Source organism: Aythya ferina, assembly GCF_964211825.1.
Source record: "Aythya ferina genome assembly, chromosome: 2".
Classification (NCBI taxonomy): domain Eukaryota; kingdom Metazoa; phylum Chordata; class Aves; order Anseriformes; family Anatidae; genus Aythya; species Aythya ferina.
Genome location: NC_140297.1, coordinates 66,096,222 through 66,103,749, shown reverse-complemented (window position 1 = coordinate 66,103,749; position 7,528 = coordinate 66,096,222). Strand labels below are relative to the sequence as shown.

The following is a 7,528-nucleotide window of genomic DNA, read 5'->3' as shown; positions in this document are numbered from 1 at the left end:
TTCATCTGTAGGAATGTGTTTGTGATTTGCTACAAATTAGGCAATGATAGGAAAAGAAACGTAGAAAATGTCTCCCATTTTTTAGGAAATTCCAATGTTAGCAGCTGGTTTTCATCCACAGCTCCGTCCCTTCCCTGTTTCATCTTTTGCAGCTAAATCCCAACAGTGAAATTTAACCATAAATAAAAATGAAATCATAAACAGAAATGGAATCAACCCGATTATCCAATTTGATAAAGGTACAAGAAATTAAAAGTATAAGCTGGCACAAATCAAAGGGATTGTGCTTGCTTTTTTCTTCATTAATATATTTTTCAATTACTAACCTGAGCAGGTACATTTAATTTGGGCCATTAGAGTCACACTGTATTGTCAATGAAGAATTAGGTATGATAACAACTGAGGTAAACAAAGACGTAATACAAGACAGGATCATCTAGGAGGTTGATCCCTCATGGTTGTCCCTCAGTGCTAGGTCACTCTACTGGAAGTGAGAGGCCTTCAGCCCTGCAAGAAAAACATGCAGTTTCATTTTCCAGATGCCCAGCCACCCTCTCAAGTAAGACTCACTTGCATCACAGGGCAGCTCACTGTGGTAGGCTTTTTCAAAAAGTGTCATCCAGGAAACTAGAGATTTCATTCTCAGCCAGTTGAATCTCATGAAGATCTCTCCTAATTATTTCAGCTGGTGCTGGAGCAGGGACATAACAGATCATGACAGGAAAATGAAAATGTTGTGGGGAATTCTGAATAGTTTCCAAAAAGTACATAGCTGTACTTTTGTACATACAGCGAAGATGCCTTGCTAGATGAGGGGAGGGGAAAAAAAAAAAAAAAAAAAAAAAAAGTGAAGCTTCTTACCACTGCAAGTCAGCAAAGTCCTGAAGTTTTGTCTTGTTTTGTTTTTAAAAAAAAAAGACATGGGAAGCTGCATGGATAACAAGAACTAACTAGTGCAGTTCTGCAATATTCATCATCCACATTGTCCTTTTTGACGGGATAAGGTGCTCAAAAAGTTGGTTGTGTTGTTCTTGGGTGTTTCAGAAGAGATGGATCCCTCAGTCTTAGTAATCGTCCTTCAAGACCCAGTGCCACAGGCAAGGTGTGCATATATGAAGACATCCTCATGAAAAGGTGAAGAGAGAAAGTTCTGAAGAGGGAAAATTCCTCTGGATTTAAAGAATTGTTGCTCACAGGAAGCAAAATGTATGGTTGCTGTTTTGTGAGAGAGCTAAAAGGCTGTCCTGACCATGCAATATCACCAACCACCTTGTCAGTACCTGCAGGCTTGCTTGATCTTCCCTTCCACAGGGAAGATCTGTTACCTGGGTGATTTGTTTCCTGTCATAAGGATGGTTTGGGTAAAAATAAGGCACTTCATACATTTACACAAAGAAAACAAATGTTTCAAAGGGAATAATCTCAATTCCTGGAGGTATTCAAAAGCTGTCTAGACACTGTCTGGAGGAAATGGCTCTAAGTAATTCTGCTTGAGCAAGGCGACCTTCTCCAGAGGTCCCTTCCAACCTCAACCATTCTGTGACTCTGTCAAAAGGGGGAGGGGTTAAGGATGATACAAGTCTAAAGGCATAGTTCAAATTTGTGTCCTGTCGCTGCCATCCTGCCCAACTTTCTTGGTCTCTCTGCACGTGCCAGAGAGCCTGTATGAAGATGTTTGTTCATGCTGCTTAACAGCTAGCTCTGTTTTGGATGGCTCCAGCTGGCTCTGCCCAAGACACACTGCTCTTTCTGGGGTTACCCATGAGGCAGCATCTGCTTCTCTGCAGCAGGACAGCAGTTCATCCCCAATGTCCTCTTCATAACAAAGGTATAGTCAGTTTCCAAAAGATTAATTTTGTCAAGAGAGTAATAATGAAGTGAAGAATGTCAGAGCCTTTTCAACACCTCATGGTAATGAAAATTGAGCTCTTTGTTTTAGACTATGCTGTAATAATTGTGTGCACTTTCTCTATTGATAAATGGCTCCATAACTCCAACTGCAACTTCTCATAATGGGTAATATCAGTTAAAAAGACTAAATATGTCTAGCAGCACAACCAAAACAACAAAAATATCTCCCAAATACAGCCTTTTCCAACCCAAAACTTGGAACACTAAAGGGAAAAACATGCCAGAATCCCCTTCAATCCTTTAAAATCCATCCTTTCTTTCACCCATTCTGGAGCAATTACACCCATTCTACCCCTTCTGGAACAATTACAGGAAGAACTGCATTTTGACTTTTTAAGCTTTTTCCAACCTTAAATTCTGTCTATCTAGCTCTCCTCTGATGCTTGCAATGCACATGGTGCTCATTAAGTTGGAGGAAGGTATGGTGTGATGCTGCTTATATCTGACATGAGCAACAGCTGAGGTAGGTAGTTAATGGGTAGCTGTTGGTATTGGCTTCTTCAGTGTTGTGATGCTCCATGAATTGCCAAAAGCCCAGGAGAGGTTGGAGTAGCCTTTTCTGAGGAGAGTGCAAGGCCAGCACTTTGTTTTGGTAAGCCAAGGACTAATTGGAAAAAAAAGATTTTGAAGCCAAGATGAAAAGCCGAAACCCTATTAAAAGCACAGAGAGTTCCTGATTCTCAATTTTGCAAAGAAGTTTTTCTCCAGAAGGCTGGCACTGCAGCATCCCAAGCTCTTTTGTAACTCTGTGTATATAAAAAATATGTTTTGTTTGTTTGTTTGTTTGTTTTTAATAGAAATGGCTCCATAAATATATTTCTTACATGGGATGGTCTGGGAAATAAGCAGGACTGCTTCACGTGGACCCCACCAACTCCTCAGGCTTCTTTGGTAAGCTCTTCCCCTTAGCCTTCCCCTGAGGCATAGCAGTACCTGCTTGACCTTGGGGTAGAGGAGGGCCAGAGCATCCAGTGGTGTACCTAACATCAGCTTACTGCCAATGTCTGCTAGTAGGTATTTGGTATTTGTATCCCCTTCTCTTTTTCTTTCTTTTTTTTTTTTTTTTTTTTAATGACATCCAAGGAATTGGGACAGCAGCAGATCTTGCCTATCTCTGGTGGGTACCAAAGCCATGAAGGAGGGAGAGTGGGGTGAAGATCATGGGTCTGGGCTTCTCAAATATCTGGTGGCTTTGAGGTCCCAAAAGGGAAGTGATATAAGGAGCAATGGTTTTGAGCAGGCTCTAGGGGTGTTTGAGGCTCATCAGGTAAGACTTGCAGAACTCCAAATCACTGAAGTTTTTATTTCCAGTCTTGGCTATGTTTTATGCTAGCCTTCACCCTGGGTGAATGCTGCCTTTTATTCAGGACAAGTTGTCTTTTCAGCAGTGTTTAAATGTATTTTTAATGTGAATTATCATGTTTTATGGTACAACCTCTGAAAAAGAAAGCAAGAAAGCTTTTTGCTGGCAGTAAATTAGATTCAAGTTTCTGTGATAAGCTGTAATAGCTCTTCAGAGCAGATGTTTTATCAATTTAAGAATGCAGACTCAGAAAACATATACTGTGTTTAGGCTTTTAAAAATGTATTTTCATGTTTGCATGTACACAGTCAACAATAAATCTATAGAAGCCATTGCTTTCAGTTAAACATGATGCAGCTTGTGCTGTGTCTATTATTTACACATAGAATGATAGAGGAGCATTTTGAGCCACATATTGCTTCTTATAAATGGCTACTGATGGGCTACTGACCCTGGTTCAGTCAAGGGAAAAAGCATCCAACAAGGCAGATAACCCTCCCACATGCTGTTGTATACACCCATGGAAGAAGGCTCAGTTATTTGCAATCTAGTTCCCTGGCAGACAAGCCTTCTTGGCTGCTGCGGTTGCTGCTACATATGGTATGAGGCATAACACTGACACCCTCTTCTTCCTTTTCCTCCTCCCAAATGTCTGGCTATCACCCCTGGGGCAGGGAGCTGGTGCTAGCTGCCAGCCTGGGCTGAGCTGAATGCCTAGCAATGCCCCTTGTGCCAGCACCTCACTTCACTCCAAGAGACAGCCCTGCATGGTGCAAAATTTGTAGGTGGTGCAGAAAATGTCGGGTAGGTTGTCCTGCCCAGTAATGAAAGTCCACTGAGAAGTCAATGCAGTCCCCATCTGCCAAGTGCTTCTGTGGCAGATCATGTTTGTCTAAAGTTTTTTTGTTTGTTTGTGTTGTTGTTGTTGTATGTGGTTCTTTTTTTTTTTTTTTTCTTTAGGAACAGGTCCACCTTTTCTGGGTGTTGTGTGGTAGGTATGGAATATGGCCTTCTCCATTGCCAGGTCAGCTACCCCTTTCACCAGAGCATCAGTCTGTAAAACAGGTTTTTTTACTCACCTCGTACATACGCTATACAGCTATGTATCCTGATGAGCACTGCCAAACAATGTTTGTTAAAACTTTTTCTTGAAGATGATATCTCAGATAAGGCTGCTCATTTCTGCACAAGCATGCCTGTTTTTCAACCATGCGCTGAAAATTTTCAATAAAATATTCATAATATTTTCACCAAAAAAAAACCAACAGGCAAATGAAGGAAAGCTTTGCTAAATGATGCATTGATTTCTTCACTACTCTAGAACACGGGGCTCAAAAATGGAGGCCTTAAATCTTTAGGACATTGTAAATGCAGACAACGTGACTTCTTTGGACTGCACATTTTCCAGTCCTTCTGGCAAACTAGTTTGCTAGAATTAGAGAACTAAGAGACTAGGATGGCAGCTACTTGAATTCTGTTTTCATTTTGTTTGAATTTTGGAAGCAAGTCTTATGCAATTGTTTTGGCTGCCTGGCTTGGTCCTCTTAGTGGTTGAATCTTTCAGTCACTTTTGAGAATATTTTTTATAGAGGAAAAATGTCTGAGACATGGTTAAATTCCATCTGTCATGTGAAAGTTAGAGCCCAATAAAGTAAAAAGGCAAGATGCATGTCCTAGTTCAGGAAAAGCCTGCAACATGATCATATACGTTACTAACTGCTTGAGTACCCATGTGAGAGAGACCCTTTGAGAGTCTGAACCACAGGAAAAACTTCTCTGGGAGCTTGAAGTCAACCACAAGACACAGATTTGCAAGAAGCCAGAATTTGTTGGGTTGGAGTGTGTGAGGGACAAGCTTTCAAACCTGTTTCTCCTTGCCAGCACTATCCCTATATGGTTTGATTCCTTTCTGAAACTTGCTCTACAGCCCTAAGAATACTGCTCAGATCTCAGACATCCACAAAAGCTTTCCCAAGTAAGGTAGTGGATGCTGGTGGATGTGCACTTTCAGAGCACAGAGGGAATTTTCCAGAAACACCTGCTGAGCTGAGATAAAGTAAAGCAAGTAGATATTTTCAGTCTTCATTGCCTCATTCAGTTGTCTTTGAGCTGCAGAAAGGCCTCTAGGGTTCCCAGGATAGTTCTACTGATGTGACATTATACTGGCAGTGTTTTTTTTCCTCCATTATTTGCATGTTTTTCAATTTTATTCTGTAGCTGGACTGAAACATGTTGCCCATGGTTTGGGGTTTCCAACCTCAGTTCCTTCTTTCACCACAGAGGAAATTCACAACTTCTTTTTACAGCATGACATGATGCGGACTATGAATTTTTGTGAAAACTGTTTCCTAGTGCTATTCCACCTGGAGCTTCATGGCAGTGACAAAACCAGATATGTTCACTTTTAGTTATTTGCACAAAATGGAGCAGCTCCAACTGGAATTACTGAATCTGAAGGCCAAAGAGCCAGCAGCCCTGTGGTTCTTGGGAAGGCCTATACTGACATCCTCGGTCCACATGATTTGGAATGGGAACCTGAAGTGGGTCTGCTTGCTGGAGTACCCTTACATCAGACATCCCCTTTTTGTTGAGAGTAATAAGTTTTAGATCATGTTGGGTCAAGACCAGAGAAGCTGGAAAATGCCAATGTGGCAACCTTCTGGGTGACCGCGAGTTGTGCTGGCAGGGAAATATTACGTTTGTCTCTTTCTCTTCACTTATTTGGCCCTCAGAGGGGAGAGCCAGAGGCTGCGGTTTCTGCAGCTGGTGATTCAGTTTCCCTGACTACTGTCCTTGGCAGACAGGTGTATCTGCAGACTTACTTTGAAACATGGCGATGAGGTTCTTGTCCATTGAGGTGCTCTCTAGTACAGATTTGCAAAATTCCATTTTTTTTTCAACCTGAAGTTTGGAGCTGGAATTTAGTTTTCCCTTACATGCAGTTCCTGTTTAAAACAAAACCACCGTGTACAGAACAAAATCCTGACTACGGGTTGCGGAAGGGGGGGGGGGGGGGGGGGAGACTAGTCACATGGACACAGTTGTACAACTGCATTAGCTTCCTTTCTGCCACAACCACATAAGGCTTCTTGTTCTCAAGCGTTAGATTCCTTTCTAACATGTCTAGAAGATAAGAGCTCAGAGGTGTGGTTGCATTACTTGAGAAGAAGAGAGCTAGAAAACTTCTTAGCAATGCTGGCTTTGTGCATTATTCTGTACCCTCCACTCCAGAGAAGGCCATTTTCTTATTAAATACCTCCAGCATCAAAGATGTTACTGTTGCTACTGAAAGGTTGAGACTTGCCTCAGAGTTTGTATACAAACCCCTTGACTAGAACAAATGACATGGTAAATTCAAAACAGCCAAACAAAATTATTGGCAAAGACACAAGTTGTTTTTGTCTGGGAAAATTTAAGGACAACTGACCTCAGGTGCAGAGGGGAGAGTGAGAGTTCCTCTTAGAAAGAGGAGTAGCAGTTCTCTATAAGCTTTCATTGCAAATATGGTCAGCAGATGACTGAGCAGCAAGCAGAACAGAAGGAGCTTTCTGGACGAGTTTCCATTCTCAAGCTCTCCTACAACCACCTTTCTATTGAAAACTCCCTGAAAAAAATCCGTGTTATTTTATGGTGCTTACCCTGCCAGCTTGTATACGATATATTTAGCTTTGCAAAAGCATGGCTCAGCGTGTGTGCGTGCAGCGTCTCTCATCCAGGAGTGCTCTGCAAACATAGGAAGTGTCGGGGCTGCAGGAGCCCCAGCTGCTGGGTGCTGCTGAGTCACTGCTGCACAAACAGGTCCTCTGTCCTCACAGGTGGGAAAATACTTGTCTTGGTGCTGGCTGGGCCTTCTGTAGCTCCAAAGACACTTGCAGTGTTACAAATAGCAGTGGTGGGGCTTCTAAAGAATGCAGGGCTGCGACTACTGATCTCTTTGAATAACGTGCCTTCTGCAGCAGATTTATATTTTTTATTTCCAGTGTACATCAAACATTCATAATTTTCCCATCCTGGAGTGCATGATGAATTTGGAAGGTAGAAGCTTTGCTTTCTCTTTCTGTAAACTGGAATGACCCCAATACATTGGACCTGTTGCAGACCTCTGCCCAAATGCTTGGTGCATTTAGTAGCTTAGTGGGTAGTATTGGTGATAGGAGGACAATTGAACTAGATGATCTTGTAGATCCTTTCCAACCTTGTGTTTCTATGATTCTATAATTCTGAAACAGGGAGTCCAGATCATACATTATTCAGCAAATATTCTTGGTTTTGTTACATAATTTAGCATTTTTTCCTTTAGTTCACAGAATCACA

At 41.8% G+C, this 7,528-nt stretch overlaps 2 long non-coding RNA genes across 2 annotated transcripts; one reads left to right on the top strand and one right to left on the bottom strand.

The window, feature by feature from the left end:
• Positions 1–284: 284 nt before the first annotated feature.
• LOC311432734 lies at positions 285–1,368 on the bottom strand. The gene is made up of 3 exons (XR_014690278.1): positions 862–1,368; positions 592–691; positions 285–507 (listed from the first exon to the last, which is right to left on the bottom strand). It is a non-coding gene; the product is annotated as an uncharacterized lncRNA (long non-coding RNA).
• A 621-nt stretch (positions 1,369–1,989) lies between these two features.
• On the top strand, positions 1,990–6,196 carry LOC311431972. The gene is made up of 3 exons (XR_014689745.1): positions 1,990–2,503; positions 2,709–2,802; positions 5,432–6,196. It is a non-coding gene; the product is annotated as an uncharacterized lncRNA (long non-coding RNA).
• Positions 6,197–7,528: the final 1,332 nt, after the last annotated feature.